This window comes from Megalobrama amblycephala, unplaced genomic scaffold, assembly GCF_018812025.1.
Source record: "Megalobrama amblycephala isolate DHTTF-2021 unplaced genomic scaffold, ASM1881202v1 scaffold415, whole genome shotgun sequence".
NCBI classification, from domain to species: domain Eukaryota; kingdom Metazoa; phylum Chordata; class Actinopteri; order Cypriniformes; family Xenocyprididae; genus Megalobrama; species Megalobrama amblycephala.
Genome location: NW_025953364.1, coordinates 28581 through 50413, shown reverse-complemented (window position 1 = coordinate 50413; position 21833 = coordinate 28581). Strand labels below are relative to the sequence as shown.

Sequence of the window (21833 nt, the reverse complement as noted above, 5' to 3'; positions counted from 1 at the left end):
CTGGGTGCATAAAAGGAGGAAGCGACGACAGTGAAGGACGAGAGAGGACCAGGCCTGGATGTTTGTGTGGTCGGCAGACGTCCGCGAGGGTCTGCTGGCATTACTTTCGTGTTGTATTTGTTTATTTTGAAATTAAAGTTTTGTTTAAACATTCGCCAGTTCCCGCCTCCTTCCTTCCCGTACATGTACGAACTGTGTTACAATGTTGTTGGTTTTGATGTTTTAAATGTCTAAATTGTTTTATGTCTATTTTTGCCCTAGACCTAATGGAACTGAAAGAGATGAGTCATGAACTTAATGAAAAGCAAGAAGAGGAAGAACATTATTATAAACATCATGATTTCATGACTGGGGAAAGAGCGACACAGGCTTCCTCACAAAAAAGAGCTCAAAAGATTGGAACTAAAAGTTATTTCACCTGCCAACAGTGTGGAAATAGTTTCAGACATAAAGAAACCTTTTACCACATGAGAATTCACATGGAGAAAAGCCGTATACCTGCCGACAATGTGGACAGAGTTTCAGTCAAAAGGGAAGCCTTAAAGTCCACATTAGAATTCACACTGGAGAAAAGCTTTACACTGTCAAGAGTGTGGAAAGAGTTTCAATAGAAAAGGAAGACTTGAAAATCACATGAGAATTCACACTGGAGAAAAACCCTTCACCTGCCAACAATGTGGACAGAGTTTCAGTCAAAAGGGAAGCCTTACAGTCCACATGAGAATTCACACTGGTGAGAAGCCTTACACCTGCCAACAGTGTGGAAAGAGTTTCACACGTGAAGACAGCCTTAAAGTCCACATGAGAATTCACACTGGAGAGAAGCCTTACACCTGCCAACAGTGTGGACAGAGTTCACACGTGAAGAAACCCTTAAAGTCCACATGAGAATTCACACTGAAGAGCCTTAACCTGCCAACAGTTGGAAAGTCCACGTGAAGAAACCCTTAAAGTCCACAGAATTCATACTGGAGATAAACCTTTCACCTGCCAACAATGTGGACAGAGTTTCAAACATAAAGGAAGCCTTAAAGTCCACATGAGAATTCACACTGGAGAGAAACCTTACACCTGCCAACAGTGTGGAAAGAGTTTCTCACGTGAAGAAAGCCTTAAAGACCACGTGAGAATTCACACTGGAGAAAAGCCGTATACCTGCCGACAATGTGGACAGAGTTTCAGTCAAAAGGGAAGCCTTACAGTCCATGTGAGAATTCACACTGGAGAAAAGCCTTACACCTGCCAACAGTGTGGAAGGAGTTTCAGTCAAAAGGGAAGCTATACAGGCCACATGAAAATTCACACTGGAGAAAAGCTTTACATCTGTCAAGAGTGTGGAAAGAGTTTCAATAGTAAAGGAACACTTGAAATCCACATGGGAATTCACACCGGAGAGAAACCTTTCACCTGCCAACAATGTGGACAGAGTTTCAGTCATAAAAGAAACCTTAATGTCCACATGAGAGTTCACACTGGAGAGAAACCTTTCACCTGCCAACAATGTGGAAAGAGTTTCACACATAAAGGAAACCTTAATGTCCACATGAGATTTCACACTTGAGAGAAGCCTTACACCTGCCAACAGTGTGGAAAGAGTTTAATTCGAAAAGAAAGTCTTAAAGTCCACATGAGAACTCACACTGGAGAAAAGCCTTAAGGCAGGAACACACCTGGTTTGCAAAGGCATTTCATCTTACACAGGCGCAGAAGGGACGTGCTACTTGTCCGTCGGCTGTCGAGCGTCGGTTTGGACTGAGGATCAGATGGACCGAGGAGCTCCGATGCCGAGGAACTCCAATGCCGATTCAGGGCAACTCTGGACACATACGCCGACGTGAGCCAAACCTGCAGTCTGCTTTCGGCGCCACTAGTTTGTCGGTGTTGGCTTGGTGTGTTCCTGCCTTTACACCTGCATTCTGTGCGAGAATGGCTTCACAATGGAACGAAGCCTTAGGGAACACATGAATATTCACACTGAAGAGAAATCATTTACATGTGATCAGTGTGGAGTTTCATATTTAAAGGGGACCTTAAGGTCCACATAAGGATTCACTCGAAAGAGAACTGAAAACAATTCTTGAATAAAAGTACACATACTTTACAACGAAATTACTCCGTTACAAGTTAAAAGTGACCAATTTTAAGACAACCTGAGTTAAAGTCTTGGAGTATCTGATTTTAACTGTACTTAAGTATTTTACTCATACTGAATTTAGGCTTGAATATGCACTAGTCTTCAACAATAGTCCAGAAATGCCAGTGAAAATAAGAAAAAGTTGGCAAAGTGCATGATATTCTAGGGTAGTCCCTCCATGTAAGCATTAGTATGTTTAATGTACCTGGAACACTTTAATAAGGTTGTGTATAAATTAACACTATCCTGCAGACTATAGTTAACATGAACTAACAATACTTTAAAAGCCTTTTCAAATTTTGACTTATGTAATTTTCAACAAATGCCAATTTTTATGCTATTAAACTAAAGAAATGTGGTTAACTAACATTAAAGGGTCATGAAACCCCAGAACACATTTTTTGAGCTATGAACAGATATGTATAGGCTGCACATCATTGAAAACACTAAAGGTGCTCGTTAATTTTATTTAAAAGTTGAAATTAATTATTTTGCTTTTTTTAGAGCAATTTCTGTCCTCCGGTCTGGAAAGCAAAGTCGGAGCAATGTCACAAAGTCTGACGTCATCAGTATTCAGCGATATTCAATATTCAGCATGAGGAAGCATCACTTCTCTCGCCTCGGTCTCTTGTCATTCAGAGACATATCGTTGGTGTTCGTTTCCTCAATGCTACAACACAAAAATATGTTTTCCTGCGAGACGACCAGAGCAAAAGCTTGGGTGCATGAGGATTGTTTTGCTGTAATTTACCAGCACAAATGGAAAATATGTTCGCATGAGATCACATTACAGCAGAGAATTCAAATGTCACAAAATTGTGTTCATTCACCTCTGCGTTCGGACATACAACAAGCCATATGTATGTTTTCCTCAGCACAGCAGCACATGAGTGTTGTTTGTATTTTGCCCGTGATGCAGTCAGAACTGGATTTTGAATACGAACACATGAAAAATACAATTGTTGTTGTGATATACAGGTGGAGCGTTTATTTGATCGGTTTCAGTACGGAGCTTTGCTTTGTGTTTATCAACGCTAGCCACGTGGATCCAAGCTCATACAGAGTTAAGGATCCAGGTTTACAGTTTTTATAGACATATTTCACATATTCTCCTGCACCAAACATGAACCAGCATGGTGTATGCACACATATTTTATCAAGTCTTCTTCAAATAAATTATATGTGCAAACTGGACACCGATACAGTGGTGTGGCCTATCACAATTACATGATTATTCTAATAGACAAAAGACTGGTTTAGATTGAAAATTCAAAGAAAAATGGACAAAAAATTAATTGTCTTTATTCTGTCTGTGTTTGTGTTATCATGAGACTGCAGTGCTCGTAAATGTAATCAAAGTAGCCTATTATTAGCCCTTTTTAAATATTCTTTTGCCCTTGTGCTTGGGAGTTTGTTGTCATTTTATCCGTGCTCATATATATTAATATTCATTATTCTGTATAATGAGAGTGTTGTAGGTCTTGTTCTCGCCCCTCTTCCCCCTCTCTACGCTCCAACTTTTCCAGAGCTTTACACACCCGTTTTCCATCCATAATCCATCCATAAAAAAATGAATCCATATGACTCCAGGCCCTCTGAAGCATTATGAAGTAAAATAACGAGCTTCTGGCAGGACAGCCATATGCATTCAACGTACGTCCAAAAAAACTTGAACTTTCGCAATGGCGTACACAATGACATGACGTACTAGCATATATCATGGCGCAGTGTAGGACGTCATTTCATTGTGTACTGTGTCGGCAGTAGAATCAAAATTGACCTTATTTATTTTGTTACCTCAAATTGCTAGTTTTGTGGTGAACAAGTCAATCCACACACAAAAAAATAGTTTGGCTTCGTAATATTTAATCAATCTGAAAATGCTCCTCCCCTCTGCAACAGTGCCCCTTCTCTAATGACATCAGTTTGACGGCTTGGGTTGAAAACGCTTAATCCACTCCCCTCCGACCGTTAGTCTGCTATGAGTGAGAGATGGAGAGGAGGAGCACTAAAGTAAAACTCTGCCCTCTATTCAATATTCTGTTTCACTTGGAAATCACAACAGTGGAGAAAAGTCGTTTGCAACATCCAGTTCACAGGGATTTTAATACTGTATTTTTTTAACAATATATTCACTGTATTTTCAGTTTGCATATCACATCAGATTACACAATAAATAACATGTAAGTCACAGCAAACATGTTGACCCTATTCTCCCTCCCACCCCCCATTCCCAAACAAAGAAATGGAAAGAAGAGAAGAAGAAGAATTTTTTTTTTTATTTTATTTTTTTTATAAAGATACAGGTCTATGAAAGGAGATCATGATGCTACCCTACTCCCTTAAAGCTGCTTTTTCTTGTAGCAGGTTAACAACATTAACATAAAAAAATTATTAAATGGTTTACAGACATCTCTAAAAAACATTTGGTTTCTTTTTGACAATGATATTTTTCCATTGACATACTTTATGCCATTTCTTTAATCCACATCCCAATTCTTGGCTCATTGATATTTTATTACACGTTTAGCTTGTAAAATACACATCTATAAATCTGACCTCTTTGGTATGTAACATTGGGCTGATAGGATATACCCAGGATGTTAATGCTGTATTTAGTGTATTTTGACATACTTAACACTAAAATTAGACTCGGCTCTGTACATACAGCCCCTGTTGTAACAAAAAAAAAAAAAAAAAAAACTTTCATCATTCTTATGGCACCAGAAAATAAGTATCCATGTGAAATTAAGGCTATATTCACATTGCAGCTGATTTTCCGCTCAAAATAAGTTTTTGTTGTGTTTTTTGGCTGAGGCTGTTCAGATGACCTTTAAATGTGGCCCATATCAGATGCTCATCTTCCACAAGACCTCCATCCTGGGTTGTTCATCACAAGTGATTTGTCCATTCTCACTTGCTTTCTCCATGCTAACTCCATGTTGTGTTAGGATCCTCAAACTCTTATTAGCACTGGATGTCTTTATTGATGTTGGGCCCCGGACTCAAGTCGTCATGGCTTCACTCATCCTGCGTTTTTACTTTAGGTTCCTATGGAGCTACTTCAGCAAGGTTTTTTCCAGAAAAGAAAGAATGTGGAAAACAATTAGTGTTTTTTTAATCAAATCTAAGGTCCTGTTTACAACTGGTATTAAGATGTATTTTGGTCAATCGGATCATTAGTAGACGAGTGAGACAGATACCCATTTACACCTCTGGGGCCTGATGAATAAACGTTGCGTACGAACAAAAAAGGCATTAAAGTGTGGGTAAGCATTTTCCATGCATATATCGGGATTTATAAAAAATAAGCTTGGCATAAATATGTGCGCACCGTAGGCATACTCTTAACTGTGCCTAAGCAAAGTAATGAAGTAAAACAGAATGATTTTAAGTTCTGTTTTACCTCTGATATACACATCTAGATTAAATATGCCACTCTCAACTCAACTATTTCTGAAGCATTTTCAGAGAGACCACAGTGGGTACCAAAGTGCTGTACATGAAAATAGCAAAAAATAAACAAATACTTACAGTTTACAACACATTATAGGAAAATAAATACATTTTTAACAACCAGTGAAACGACCCTAGAGGAACTGCCAGACAAGACTGATCATTGGAGCGTAGAGATCTCAAAGGTTTATGTAAACGAATTAAATCAGAAATATACTCTGATGCCAAGCCATGAAGAGATTTGAAAACATGCAACATCACTTTATACTGGATTCTGTATCGAATCGGTAACCAATGTAATGAAATCCATACAGGAGTAATATGGTCTTATTTTTGGTACCAGTGAAAAGCCTAGCAGCAGAGTTGTGAACCAGCTGCAGACGAGAGAGGGAGGCCTGTCTAACCCAGATACAAAGAGTTACAATAATCTAAACAAGAAAAAAACTTGTCATTAGAATTCAAACCACATCCTTTCTGACCAAAGACAATAAACTCTCCCTTGTCTTCATTCAATTGGAGAAAGTTTTTTCCAACCAACACTTCAAACCCCTTTAAATTTGATTCATAGGGTTCAGTCCAACATTCACAATTATTTCTAAACATCCCATTTCGGGGCGTCTCGTCTTGTATTGGTCTTGATATCTTTTGACGCATCCTTCACCTAATCACAATTTTGATTTTTCTATTTGCCACACCACAACAAAGGGGTCTCTTTATAATACTTTAATTATAATTTTTCAGCCAATTTTATTAATTTGTCAAACGGAATATTCCCATCAACACTGTTTTCCGTCAGAGCGGATCTGCATGGATCTTCCTCGCACTGGAGGGATAACCTTAATATTTGTCAGGTAGCTGTGCGTTTAAACAGTTAAACAGTTGTTGCCAGTATCTTGCATTGGATAAAGTACTATGGAACAACTTAAGCTGTTAATTTGACTCTTAGTGGGGAGTTCTTTCTCTCTCTCATAGACGACAACACGCCTCCTGTCAGGGCTTTTACGACCGAGCAAGATTAACTGGCTGAGTTTTTGAAGAAGAACTAATTAAAGATTCCTGTAATATTGATGTGTTGCACAGGTATGGACATACCGCATACACAAGCATTTAAATCTTCCCGACACGAACCCACAGACACTAAACATGGCATAACTGAAGTTACCTTAACCTGTTAGCCAGCACCCCCACTTTTAGAAAATCCCAAGAAATTGACATACCCAAACTAAAACAGATACAGTTCATGAACCCTTTGCACTAAAAGCATAAGTAAGGTCTCATTTGAAAGCAGACACTTTATAGTTTATTGTAAAGTCATAATTATTGACACAATGAAGAAAATAGTTAAAAATAGCTTCAAAGTTTTGAAAATTTATAAGAAATTTTTTTTAATGAAATATCTTTATGGAAATAAAAGTGAAGTTGGCCTTTTAGCAATCTAGAAATGCACTGCAGCTAAAGCCACATGTCTGCCCATGTTACATTTCAAATCTGAAGATGATAAGTTTAAAACTGAGTTTTATTACATGTTTTTTAAGACCATGTCATCTGATTTTATTTTGAAAAGACTCTAAAATGTTAATTGATGTTTATTGTCATCTATTCAAGTGTATGGTCAATATTGTTCTGTGGTGCTAACAGCCCCATTCAGTTTCAGTCTCCCCTGAACACATTCACACCTCTCCGACCTGCTTACCCACATGGAAAGAACCTATATAAACATATATGTTTCAATATAGGTTTTGATATAGGTTTTACATATATGTGACATATATAAAATTGGCCGTTTTCCTATATTATATGTACATATATGTACATATAATATAGGAAAACGGCCAATTTTATATATGTCACATATATGTAAAACCTATATCAAAACCTATATTGAAACATATATGTTTATATAGGTTTTTTCCATGTGGGNATATATATATATATACACATATATGTACATATATGTACACATAATATAGGAAAACGGCCAATTTTATATATGTCACATATATTAAAAACCTATATCAAACCTATATTGAAACATATATGTTTATATAGGTTTTTTCCATGTGGGACCAATTTCACGTGTTCGTGTAGCGGTGTGTTTTCTGCGTTGTGTCGTAATCAAAGACAGACTGCGAAAAATCTTGCCATCAGGTCCTCACTTTATTCTGTATAACACAAATGGCAATATATGAGGACTTGTGCAGCATACAAACAGCATGCGGCAGCAACGCACAACGCTGAGAAAGAGAGATATTAAAAGTAACTTAAGTAAAGAAAAATAATCAACGAAACATCTGAATGTACATCACAGAGGGGTTTTGGATTACAATCATACAAATATATCATGTGAATTCAGCTGTTACATGAAACATGGCCTTAATTGAATCACCACAAAAACTTTGTGCGACCTACCGCTGTGATGTCTCATGCAGACTGGGAAGCAGCAAAGTGCGTCAACACCCCAAGTCAGCATGGCGGCAGGAAACCCCAAATATGGTCATGGCAAGTGGAATCACAAAATAATTGTCTAAATACATAACTGCTACATTCGCACATACATAAGTTCTTGCATAATTTTTTTCGTTAATTCTTAGTTTTTGCCTTGATAATAGAAAATATGAGCTAGGCCCCACATGGAAAGAACCTATATGTGGATATATGCGCATATATGAAACCTATATGCAGTGTATATGTACATATATGCTGCATATATGCACATATATGATAATATATATGCTGCATATGTGCGCATATATACTGCATATATGCTATATATATGCGTATATATACTGCATATATGTGTATATATGCCACATATAGGCAAAATTGAGGTGCATATATGTACATATACAGGAAATATAGGTCTCCTGTATTGCTTCTTCATATCCATATATATGCCCTATACATACAAGATATGTCTTCTATATAGCTAATGGCAGGATCTGGTCATTTTGTAGCTCATATCTCATTTTTGACTGTCATACATGATGCCTAGCTCATATTTTCTATTATCAAGGCAAAAACTAAGAATTAACGAAAAAAATTATGCAAGAACTTATGTATGTGCGAATGTAGCAGTTATGTATTTAGACAATTATTTTGTGATTCCACTTGCCATGACCATATTTGGGGTTTCCTGCCGCCATGCTGACTTGGGGTGTTGACGCACTTTGCTGCTTCCCAGTCTGCATGAGACATCACAGCGGTAGGTCGCACAAAGTTTTTGCGGTGATTCAATTAAGGCCATGTTTCATGTAACAGCTGAATTCACATGATATATTTGTATGATTGTAATCCAAAACCCCTCTGTGATGTACATTCAGATGTTTCGTTGATTATTTTTCTTTACTTAAGTTACTTTTAATATCTCTTTCTCAGCGTTGTGCGTTGCTGCCGCATACTGTTTGTATGCTGCACAAGTCCTCATATATTGCCATTTGTGTTATACAGAATAAAGTGAGGACCTGATGGCAAGATTTTTCGCAGTCTGTCTTTGATTACGACACAACGCAGAAAACACACCGCTACACGAACACGTGAAATTGGTCCCACATGGAAAAAACCTATATAAACATATATGTTTCAATATAGGTTTGATATAGGTTTTTAATATATGTGACATATATAAAATTGGCCGTTTTCCTATATTATGTGTACATATATGTACATATATATATATATATGTGTACATATATGTGTACATATATGTGTGCATATATGTGTACATATATGTGTGCATATATGTGTACATATATGTGTGCATATATGTACATATAATATAGGAAAACGGCCAATTTTATATATGTCACATATATGTAAAACCTATATCAAAACCTATATTGAAACATATATGTTTATATAGGTTTTTTCCATGTGGGGCATCATGTATGACAGTCAAAAATGAGATATGAGCTACAAAATGACCAGATCCTGCCATTAGCTATATAGAAGACATATCTTGTATGTATAGGGCATATATATGGATATGAAGAAGCAATACAGGAGACCTATATTTCCTGTATATGCACATATATGCACCTCAATTTTGCCTATATGTGGCATATATACACATATATGCAGTATATATACGCATATATGCAGCATATATATAGCATATATGCAGTATATATGCGCATATATGCAGCATATATATAGCATATATGCAGTATATATGCGCATATATGCAGCATATATATTATCATATATGTGCATATATGCAGCATATATGTACATATACACTGCATATAGGTTTCATATATGCGCATATATCCACATATAGGTTCTTTCCATGTGGGAAGTGGCCATGGGTTTGGGTGATTGGTTCAGGTCCAGCAATATTATGTAATGCTCATCTACAAACAAGCATCAAAAATAAAATAAAATAAAATAAAATAAAATAAGCTTAACTTAGGATATCAAGGGGAGCCTTATCATTCAAGCTCCTCTTGGCAAAGCAAAATCTCCTCGTCACAACATGGCAGACAGAGCATCATTCTGCTTGCTTCGATGCTGGACAGGACAAGAGGAAAAAAGAAAAAAAGAAAAAAAAGGACTTGCAGGAGGCCTCATCATCAATCTGTCTGCCACTTCTGTGTTGTTAGATGTCCTTGGACCAAGGAGTAGCATGTGTTTCTATCAAGGTGTAGCTCATACACCAACAATGACTGATGTGTTGGCTGTAAAAGGTACAGTAGATCTGTTTGGTTAGGCTATCTGAAGATCTTCAGGATGCATTGACATATACATGGTTTATGGTTTAAGACGGTAAAGGGAGGGGCTGAGGTAGTTAAAGAAGTAGGCCTGTAAGGACAGAGGGGACAGATTGGGACAGATTTATGGGGATAAGTGTAAAGGAGACAGCATTGCTACTGCTGGCATTTGAATATTTACAATATTTATATTGTATGAATATTTTGCTAACTTAACATAAGTTGCTTATAACATATAGTTGCCTGTAGAATGTTGGGTAAATCCCTCCCTGATGCCTCATAGGACCCATTTTGCTACCCAATTGGCTTTTGGTCAGTTTGCACATCCATCTACCACGCCGGATACCCAGATTCAAGACCCGCTTGGGGAGTGGTTTCTGGTATCAGAGGTGGAAGTCATTAATTACAAATACTCAGATTACTGTAATTAAGTAGTTTTTTGGGGTACTTGTACTTTTATGAGTAGATTTTCAAGCCTGTACTTTTACTTGTAATATTCATTAATCCATGTAATCTACTAAGTTACTTTTAAAATCATAGTTGAGTACTGAGTACAATTTTAATTCATATCCAAACCTTTTATCTGCATTTTTGTAGCCAATAAGGTGATTTGATAGCAAACAAGCCGATGAAAACCGGGTCATGAGGACGGAAAACAAAACAAAACAAAAAAAGGACGTTAATGATTGATCTTTCATTGATTCTGAATGAAGAATTTAACCAGTTAAAAATTTATTCATGGATATTTAATCAATAGTCGTGGCTCCTCATGTAGTTTTTTGTCTGCCGGAGACATTTGCTTAATAAGGAAATAAAAACTTAAATGAGAAAAAAATGAGGGAAAAACACTTGTTTTGCATCTTATCAATTATTAATGATTAATAGATTGTTGGCATGTTAACTTCTGGTAAAGGAAAACACACAATTTCCAGACCTAGTCTGGAGAAGTGACGGTGACATCAGTGGTTAAAAGTAACTAATACTCTGAATATTTTCTTTTAAATTTTTTTTTTTAGTTTTTTTTTTAATTATTATTATTTTTTTTTTTTTACAAACTGTACTTTTACTTGAGTATTTCTCTAACACTGGTACTTTTACTCGTAATTGAGTAATATTTTAGCAATGCACTTAATTGTACTTGACTACAGATTTTCAGTACTCTCCACCACTGCCTGTTATGCACAACAACACCTAATTAGGCTCATTCATAATGAAGCCAGCGAAGCAGTCAAGTCGTTTGTTAATTCTCTCACATATCCTTTAATTTACGAATTTTACTGTATTAAATTGTTATTTGGTCAGGCAGTTCGGACATCTCTGGGGCCTGTATGCAAAGGCCGTGTTTCGCGCTCAAAACGTTAACAGTCCATTCGGAATCGGAAAGCAAGCTGGCTGTGACTTGGAGGTGAAGTGCATATTTCTTCCGTCCAACGCCGAATTTCCATAAAATTAAGGTAAGTTGAAATATTATGTTGCCATGAAAATAACACTGCAGATTGTACAGTAGTCTGTATTTTTGGTTTGTGCTGTTTAATCTGATGTAGAATCTAACCAAAAGGAAAAACAGCGGGTTTGGTTTAGCTATAGGGCTGGACAATAATTCAGTATCAATATATCACAATATACTTTTATTCAATAACGGTGATATGATATAAAATATATTCATCATTATTTCACTTCAAATTCATCTGAGTCAATATCAGATTCAGAGTTTGGTTCCGTCCCGAACCCTTCCTCATGCTTTAAACATAAAAACATATTGCACATATTGCATAACACATACTTCAACATATTGCACTGTCCCCACCTTTTTATGGAAGTAAAATAATGCCAAATGTTTTTGAAATAAAAAGCTTGTTGAATTGCACTATTTGAAAAAAATATGCATTACATTAGCTGTACTTGCATTTAGATGCACTGTATTTTTAAGGCTTGCATTTTTGTGGGCTGAAATTCAACATGGTCGTATATTTAGGCTGTGAATATTTCAATTAAAAATATTTCACACACATTTTCATGATTAAAAATTCAATAATTCATATTCACCTTTTAGATTTCACTTCCAAAATATTCATTCTGTTTAAAAATACAACCTATAAAATTCGACTAGCAATTTTCAGTCCATTTTATTTCGCTTTACAAATTCGCTTCCACAAATTCAGTGGCTCAAATTCGGCAGAAAATTCAACATTTCACATCCGGGAACTGCAGGAAAAGCAGTAGAGTGCCGATGCATCATCTCTATCTGCTGTTAGTCTTCTTCACCAGCAGGTGCCGCTAGCGGCTGTTTAGGAAGACCAAAGCAACGCTAGTAAGTCATCATTCATTCATAAAAACGGATTTACAGAATTAGAGCAAGCGGTAAGTGAATGTGTGATGATTATCAGGGCCAGTATAAATGCAGAAAAGCTGATAAAGACACAAAAGCTGCATTTATGTTTAATTCAGTGTATTTACGCTTACTTTCCCAGTGTAGCTACAGCTTTCTCTCCAGTGAACAAGATAATGTTATTGCCCGATGCTGGTGTATAGATCAAACGTTAAATCTGAGATAGACATATATTTCTCTCTGTTGTTTAGTTTCCTTAACTTTATATCGCAGCGCTGTGTTGTAATACTAGGGCTTCCCTCATCCGTCATAGCTGCCATCAGGACATATAAACTCTTAACACAGCTTAATGGACTCGTACAGTGATATAAAAGACCAAACTCGCACCTCATTTGTGATGTAGGTTAGACTATATAGGCTCCAAGAAAGCAGATACTGGCATTAAGTTGATTTGACGCTGAACGTTTGATTATGATATTCGCAAATTTAGGGACTGTCTCTAAAGTTACAACATTCTGTATTCACGTTTCTATCTTCAATAGCATTTAAAGAGAATGACTTAGTCACAAAACCAACTGTAAATTGTTCATCTAGGTGTCAGGTATAATGCAAACCTTTTAGATTTTTGATGTTTATTAAAATAAAAGGTAACACTTTATATTAAATAGTTGATATGAACGAACAATGAACTGCACTTCTACAGCACTTACTAATCTTTGTTAATGTTAATTCCAGCATTTACTAATACATTATTAAAATCAAGAGTTGTATTTGTCAACTTTAGTTAATGCACAGTGAAGTAACATGAACAATGAACTGCTGTATTTTTATTAACGTTAACAAAGATTAACAAATACAACAACAAATGTGTTGCTCATGGATAGTTCACATTAGTTAATACATTATGAACCTTACTGTAAAGTGTTTCCAAATAAACTGTCAAGTAATATGTAAAGATTGCTATGTATTTCACTACTGTATTGGATCATACAAAAAAATGCCATAATTTAAAGCTCAATAGCATTTGATGAGAATGATTTACAATCACCAAAACTACCTGTGAAGTGTTCATCTATAGGTGCCAGGTCGAAGAGTGATGCACCCTTCTCTCTCTCTCTCTCTCTCTCTCTCTCTCTCACACACACACACACACACACACACACACACACACACACACACACATATTCAAACACACTCAACTCAAAGTATATGCACATATACTTTTTCTTTTTTTTACACATTCATCACACAATTAGTTCTACTTATACAAATTTTAAATAAAATTTAGAAATAAAATTAACTAAGCAGGATAATCTATGATCAGGTAAAATAAAAAATGAACAAAGTAAAAAAAATTGTGTGATGAACGTGTAAAAAAAAAAAAAAGAAATAGTATATATGCATGTACTTTGAGTGAGGTGTGTTTGAATATGTATATGTGCATGTGTGTCTACAAGAGTTTGGTAGAAGGTAGAAACGTGAATACAGAATGTTGTAACTTTAGAGACAGTCCCTAAATTTGCGAATATCATAATCAAACGTTCAGCGTCAAATCAACTTTATGCCAGTATCTGCTTTCTTGGAGCCTATATAGTCTAACCTACATCACAAATGAGGTGCGAGTTTGGTCTTTTATATCACTGTACGAGTCCATTAAGCTGTGTTAAGAGTTTATATGTCCTGATGGCAGCTATGACGGATGAGGGAAGCCCTAGTATTACAACACAGCGCTGCGATACAAAGTTAAGGAAACTAAACAACAGAGAGAAATATATGTCTATCTCAGATTTAACGTTTGATCTATACACCAGCATCGGGCAATAACGTTATCTTGTTCACTGTAGAGAAAGCTGTAGCTACACAGGGAAAGTAAGCGTAAAGACACTGAATTAAACATAAATGCAGCTTTTGTGTCTTTATCAGCTTTTCTGCATTTATACTGGCCCTGATAATCATCACACATTCACTTACCGCTTGCTCTAATTCTGTAAATCCGTTTTTATGAATGAATGACTTACTAGCGTTGCTTTGGTCTTCCTAAACAGCCGCTAGCGGCACCTGCTGGTGAAGAAGACTAACAGCAGATAGAGATGATGCATCGGCACTCTACTGCTCTTCCTGCAGTTCCCGGATGTGAAATGTTGAATTTTCCTCCGAATTTGAGCCACTGAATTTGTGGAAGCGAATTTGTAAAGTGAAATAAAATGGACTGAAAATTGCTAGTCGAATTTTATAGGTTGTATTTTTAAACAGAATAAATATCTTGGAAGTGAAATTTGAAATGTGAATATGAATTATTTAATTTTAATAATGAAAATGTGTGTGAAATATTTTTAATTGAAATATTCACAGCTTAAATATACGACTGTGTTGAATTTCATCCCATAAAAATGCAAGCCTTAAAAATACAGTGCATCTAAATGCAAGTACAACTAATGTAATGCATATTTTTTTTCAGTTAGAGCAATTCAACAAGCTTTTTATTTCAAAAACATTTGGCATTAATTTACTTCCATACCTTTTGCTCTAAGAATAAATTGGAACAAATCAAATCAAACTAAATGTGTAAGCAAACAGTCTCAAATGTTTTGGGCTTGTAAACATCATAATGTCGGTCTCCCCGGTCTCCCTGTGCATCTTGCTGGCTTCTATCGTTAGTTGTAGTGTTGCAGTTACAACTGCACTAGCAGCTAATACAAAATGAAGGATAAATATTGACTAAGGTTGAATTTTGTTTGCTTGCATAACCCAAAGAGCAAATATTGCTGCAGATATCTTATTATAAAAATATAAGAATTATTAAAACTCATAAAATATTCTGACAAAGGAGCTAAATAAATGATAATTGTATAATAATAATATAATTACCTACATTTTAAGTATATGAAAGTAAAACAAGCACAGCCGATTTGATGGAGCTGAATTAATATCAGCCTTATGACTCCCAGGAACATCTGAGTGGTTTGGCATCATGAGCATCAACCGTGATGTTCCTGGGATAAGGCTTTAATTTAAATTGTTAAAGATTATGTTTGTTGTTCAATGTATTATATAATGAGTGTATTTTGTATTGTATTTTTGGAGTTTTTTTTTCAGAGATTTTTTTAAAATATATTTTTTAGTTTACCGTATGTTGTGACATTGTTTTTTAAAGATAATTTTTGTTGTTCAATTAATATATTTCTTGCAGTTCAAAGCTGTCACAGACACGTCAGGTTCCAACATCACCCAATCACAACGCACGCTATCTCCAGAGTACTGATCACCGCCACCTGCACCTCATCACCCCACTCATCAACAGCACTATAAAGCACACACGCACACAGCACTCTATGTCCGGTCTCGTTCGCATATACTTCCTGTTATGCTTACCTCAAGGACTCCTCTTCGTATACTCACCTGTCTCCAGCGTGTCTCCTTCCCTCTGTGTGCCTCGTCTGCTGTGTGAGTGTGTTCCAGCCAGCTCCAAGTTACTCCAGCGATCTCCAAGCTCCAGCGTATCTCTACCTGCAACGGAAAGGACAGTAACTATTCCTCATACTACCAGTTCTATATCATCTGCATCCAGTTCACTCACCTGTCTGTTATCTCTTGCTCTACTGTGGTCAATAAAACTACCAATACCTGTTACATCTGTGTCTGCCTCCTGTGTACCGTAACAAAAGCATCAAGTGTCTTGTATTTATCTTGTACTTACATTCATTCTTCGTTTTTAATTTTTCTTAGATTGTTTCCTTAAATGAATGGTTGGGCTTACCTTGCATGAATTGCCCAGTTAGGACCAACATAAGATCCTTACAGAGCCCACTTTAAGCCCATATGGGCATTCACGGTTGAATCCTGGTGCAAGCCCACTTTAAACCCCTTTAGGCAGGTGGGGCCCAAATGGGTCTGACACAAATTGCCCAGTTAAGACCCACATAAGACCCTTACAGATCCCACTTAAAACCCACCTGGGCATCCATGGCTGGCCCCCATGTGGATCCCGGGTGCAAACCCACTTTAAACCCCTTTGGGCAGGTGGGGCCCAAATGGGTCTGTCATGAATTGCCCGGTTAAGACCCACATAAGATCCTTACAGATCCCACTTAAAACCCACCTGGGCATCCACGGCTGGCCCCCATGTGGATCCCGGTGCAAGCCCACTTTAAACCCCTTCAGACTGGTGGGCCCCAAATGGGTCTGACATGAATTGCCCAGTTAAGACCCACATAAGACCCTTACAGATCCCACTTAAAACCCATCTGGGCATCCACGGCTGGCCCCCATGTGGATCCCGGTTGCAAAGCCCACTTTGGACCCCTTTGGGCAGGTGGGGCCCAAATGGGTCTGACATGAATTGCCCAATTAAGACCCATACAGTACCCTTACAGGTCCCACTTTTAGTACGCCTGGGCTTCCACGGCTTGCCCCAATGTGGATCCCGGGTGCAAGCCCATAATGGGGCCCACATTTGCCGCCCAAGAAGCCCTCATCTGGGCCCCACATGTCATTGCTGGCTGGGTACATGAATGAATGAATGAATGAGGCATTTATATAGCGCTTTCATATGTACTACTGTACACCCAAAGCGCTTTCAATCATATCAGGGGTCTCTCCTCATCCACCACCAGTGTGCAGCATCCACTTGGATGATGCGACGGCAGCCACAGTACAACGGCGCCAGTGCGCTTACCACACACCAGCTGTAGGTGGAGAGGAGAGAGAGTGAAAGAGCCAATTCAATGGATGGGGATTATTAGGAGGCCATGATTGGTATGGACCTATGGAGGGAATTTGGCCAGGACACCGGGGTTACACCCCTACTCTTTACGAGAAGTGCCATGGGATTTTTAATGACCACAGAGAGTCAGGACCTCGGTTTAACGTCTCATCCGAAGGACGGTGCTTGTTTCAGTACAGTGTCCCCGTCACTATACTGGGGTGTTAGGACCCACACAGACCACAGGGTGAGCACCCCCTGCTGGCCTCACTAACACCTCTTCCAGCAGCTACCTGGTTTTCCCAGGAGGTCTCCCATCCAGGTACTAACCAGGCTCAGCACTGCTTAGCTTCAGTGGGCAACCAGTCTTGGGCTACAGGGTGATATGGCTGCTACATAACTTGTTTTTAATTCATGTTCTGAGATTGGGGGGGCACCACCTTTGCTCAAAAAAAAAAAAAATAATAATAAAATTTTCTATGTCTAAATATGTAAATAAACTAATATTTTGTAGGTAATAATAGTAATATTACTATTTTATAGTAATATTAACTTAACTTTACATTAACTTATAAATGTAAACAGAAACATAGATATTAAAAAGAATAATTTACAATGCAGTAACTTATGGCAGGAACACACCAAGCCGATGGTCGTCCGTCGGCCAGTTTTTGTTCGTCGTCCGACTAAGTTTTCTCAGTGTGTTCCACACCGTTGGCTGAAGTTGGTCCTCTTTAAGTTTTTTCAGCTGATTCGACATTTTGAATCGACGTTGGAGCTTGTCGGGCCATCTGATCATTCTGATTGGCCGTTCAGCTACTGCCACCTGCTGGTACGGAAAGGGATTTCATCTTATGCAAGCTCAGAACGGACGTGCTACTTGGCCGTCGGCTATCAAATGTTGGTTTGGTGTGTCAGGGCAACTTTGGACACAGACGCTGACGACGTGAGCCAACCCCACAGTCTGTTTGTATACAAGTGCAGTTCCTATGTCTTTGAATGGGGAAACATCAAATTCTCCAAAGCTGTTTGCCAAGCTTTCGATTAAATTTCATATTCAAAATCACCAATGAAATCTGACAACAACTGTTTCATAAATTTTCTTTCTAAATGCTCGAATCATGACAAAAAATAATAGTACGAGTGACGTGTCTTGTATTATTCTATAGAGGGTATGCATAAACATTTATTTTTTTAGAAAATGAGTGCTTCTCTAGATAAGACCCTTATTCCTCGTCTGGTATCATTTAAAGCTCTTTGAAGCTGCACTGAAACTGTAATTTTGACCTTCAACCGTTTGGAGCCCATTGAAGTCCAGGAGAAAAATCCTGGAATGTTTTCATCAAAAACCTTAATTTATTTTCGACTGAAGAAAGAAAGACATGAACATCTTGGATGACATGGGGGTGAGTAAATTATCAGGAAATTTTATTTTGAAATAAACTAATCCTTTAATAAATTTAGATACAGCTGTTTTGATTGGAATGATTTGTTTGTCTTTTGACAAGGACATCTCTAGCGTTAATTTTGATCACGACTTGTCTTGAAAAATGAAGACAATTGGACATTTGTCGTAGGAGAAGTCACACTGCAGGACTGTGTGACAAATCTGGCCAGAGCATCATACCTTTTGGTCTGCCTCAGCAGCTTGTGAACTGATTTGAATGAACTGAAAGGGTAATGTATATATTATTAAAAGTGGAATACCACCATGTCTGAACGGGTAACAAAACTTTGCTGATGACAGGAGCTACTAAACGTAGACACACTGTGGCATTGCCCTTGCAACAGTGTATGAACGTTAGGACATTAATTATCAATTGTCTGATGTCAGTCGCCATGAGATTCAATTTAACACCACGAACGTAAACCTCACTTTTCAAAATAAAATACATTAAATAGTTTAGAATAATCATATGGACCTAGGCCTGCAGTTGAGAGAGTCCATTTCTATTTCTCAAGTGCAATTTGTCATTCATTGTGCAATTACACATTTTCAAGCTTTTTGTTGTTAATCATGAGCTACTTAGAAGAAGATTGAGATCTCAGCACAATCTTGGATCCATGGACAATGTTTCTTCCTGTTTCTTACCCCTGGTGATGGCAGCATTTATGATTTTACATTTTTTAATCTTAGCCCTCTACTGCACACATGTTGATGGCACATGAAAAAAAAATATTCCACATCATTTTTTGGTTCATTTGGGAACATTTTATCGATAAAAAAAAAAATTCCCCCAACCTCCCCCAACCCCAAAATATTTTTTCAACGTTGTGCGACAATGGTACAGAGTCATAGAGAAAATTATCATCAAAATCAATTTTTTTTTTTTTTTAATTCAAGAAATCATTAAGTAAAAAGGGAAAAACACTTGAAAGACATTGATATATTGAATTTGATACATGCATAGGTCTGTATCATGTAGTGTGCTATGCTATATAATGTACTTCATGTGATAAGATTTCACTCTGTACGAAACTTCAAAAAGCACTTCTTCTCTGCTGTGACATAGTGGTGTATGTTACAATTTTTGCACATCACTTTGGGTGTTCCTGCACACCCAGGAACCCTGTATCTTCCCTTCTTGTAATACATTGTGGCCAATGAGAGTTACTGTCTAAAACCTCCTCGAAAAGTAGCCCTTATCGCACAACGTTGCCCTGAGGCAACAAAAAGAAAACTGAATTTCTGAACATGCAAACTAAAAAAACTTCATAAAACCTGACAAAAGGCTTCTCTACCCCTTCATACACACACATATATTTTTTATGTACAGTTCATGTCGTTTTAAATAAGATTACTAAAGCAAATAATCTTGCCTTCTTCTCACATCATGTGCTCATGTGACCATGTGTCAGAACAGGACGTCCCACCTTTAAATGGTGCTTGATATTGACTCCAACACCTTACTGGACTATTATTTGGTACTTTCTCGACCTGTCTAATTGGTTGCATAGGGCTTTAGAAAACTTTCCGTTGCCTGAGGGCAACGCTGTAGAGGGTTAAAGTTATTATTCTTACTGAATCTAGAAAATTACCTTTAAATGAAATGGAGTGACCAATACTGTTGCTTTTTAGCCATAATTTTCTCTTTGGACACCTTGTGCCCTACTTTCCTTTTCTTTAGCAGAGAACTCTGCATAGTCAATAATCTATTTATGTCTTTAAACTTTAAACCTATACCAAATCCAGCCCCCGTTTTAACTGATTGCTGAGTCAAACTCCCACTTCTGTTAATTGAACTTCCTTTTCTTTCATTAAGATGTACAGTAGGCTGGACTAGTACCTTATGGGGTTAGATTCCCACCTAAAGTATTGCGGTCACGGATCAAAAAATAAGCGTGAATCAAAAATTTAAAAACACATGTAAAAATATATTACACAAACTTAAAAAATTAATACAAGATGACTTAAACTTGTGTTTATGTGTTCTTAAAAGTTGTTTTCCCTGTTTTTATTACTCTTTTCTTTCTGCTCTCTTACATTTTCTGCTCATATTTTACTCTTTTGTGTGCTTGTGCTGTTTTTCTTTTTGCTCTTCTTTCTACGTTTTGCTCTTGCGTTTCCAAATGTTGCAGTTCGAGTTTCATGTAAATTAGGCGGGGCTTAAGCGTCACCATTGGTCCACTAGTTCTAGATTGACAGCTCCTCCTCTAGCCAATCAATGGAAGAGAGGGAGATGACATCACTCCAATGCGACTCATGGCTACTGATGTTCACTCTCATACAGGAGAAGATAACAGTTTAATCTGAAACTTTACAAGGACTTTTCAAGCTGTAAAGTTATTTGAATTCCTCTTTTGGAGATACTCTTTTTAATGTGCAGTCTACTCATGATTGTTAATCTTTATGTTTATAATATATGGTATTTGGTGTTAAAATATTACTTGGCTCATGATGCTAATATGCTATGGCTACTGAAGCTAATATACCTCGTAATTGTTGTAAAATAATCACAGGTAACCTGGTAAATTAATTCTAAAACTGAATATCATTTCTGCATTGACTACGATAGTGTTACAGAAACAGGTGGGTTTGATATGCAGTGATTTATTCACACATTTATTGTGTTTATTTACATAACTACATAATTGCACAATATTATAAGATTAATGTTTTAAATATAGCTTTAAAAACAAAATTATAGATCAGGGATAGGCAACATCAGTTCTGGAGTGCCGCTGTCCTGCAGAGTTTAGCTCCAACCTCGATAAAAAAAAATTAGGTGGTTCAGGTGTGTTTGATTAGGGGTGAAGCTAAACTCTGCACTTGCTCATCCATGTTATAGAAATATGAATTTAAATGGCCACTAGGTGGCAGAAAGTTTTTGCTGCTCTTGCTGGTGTGAAGGCTATTGCTTAACTTTATAATTTTATAATCTCAGTGTTAAAATGTGATCACATTATATAGAGGACAACTTATTATGAGCATATAGATATTAAATAAATATATTAATATAAAAATAAATAAATATAAATAATATAAATAAAAATAAATATACAAAT

The 21833-nt window shown here is 37.0% G+C and overlaps 1 long non-coding RNA gene across 1 annotated transcript; it reads right to left on the bottom strand.

Moving 5' to 3' along the window:
- Positions 1 to 11333: 11333 nt before the first annotated feature.
- On the bottom strand, positions 11334 to 15747 carry LOC125261456. Its single transcript, XR_007183302.1, has 2 exons — positions 15144 to 15747; positions 11334 to 12103 (listed from the first exon to the last, which is right to left on the bottom strand). It is a non-coding gene; the product is annotated as an uncharacterized LOC125261456 (long non-coding RNA).
- Positions 15748 to 21833: the final 6086 nt, after the last annotated feature.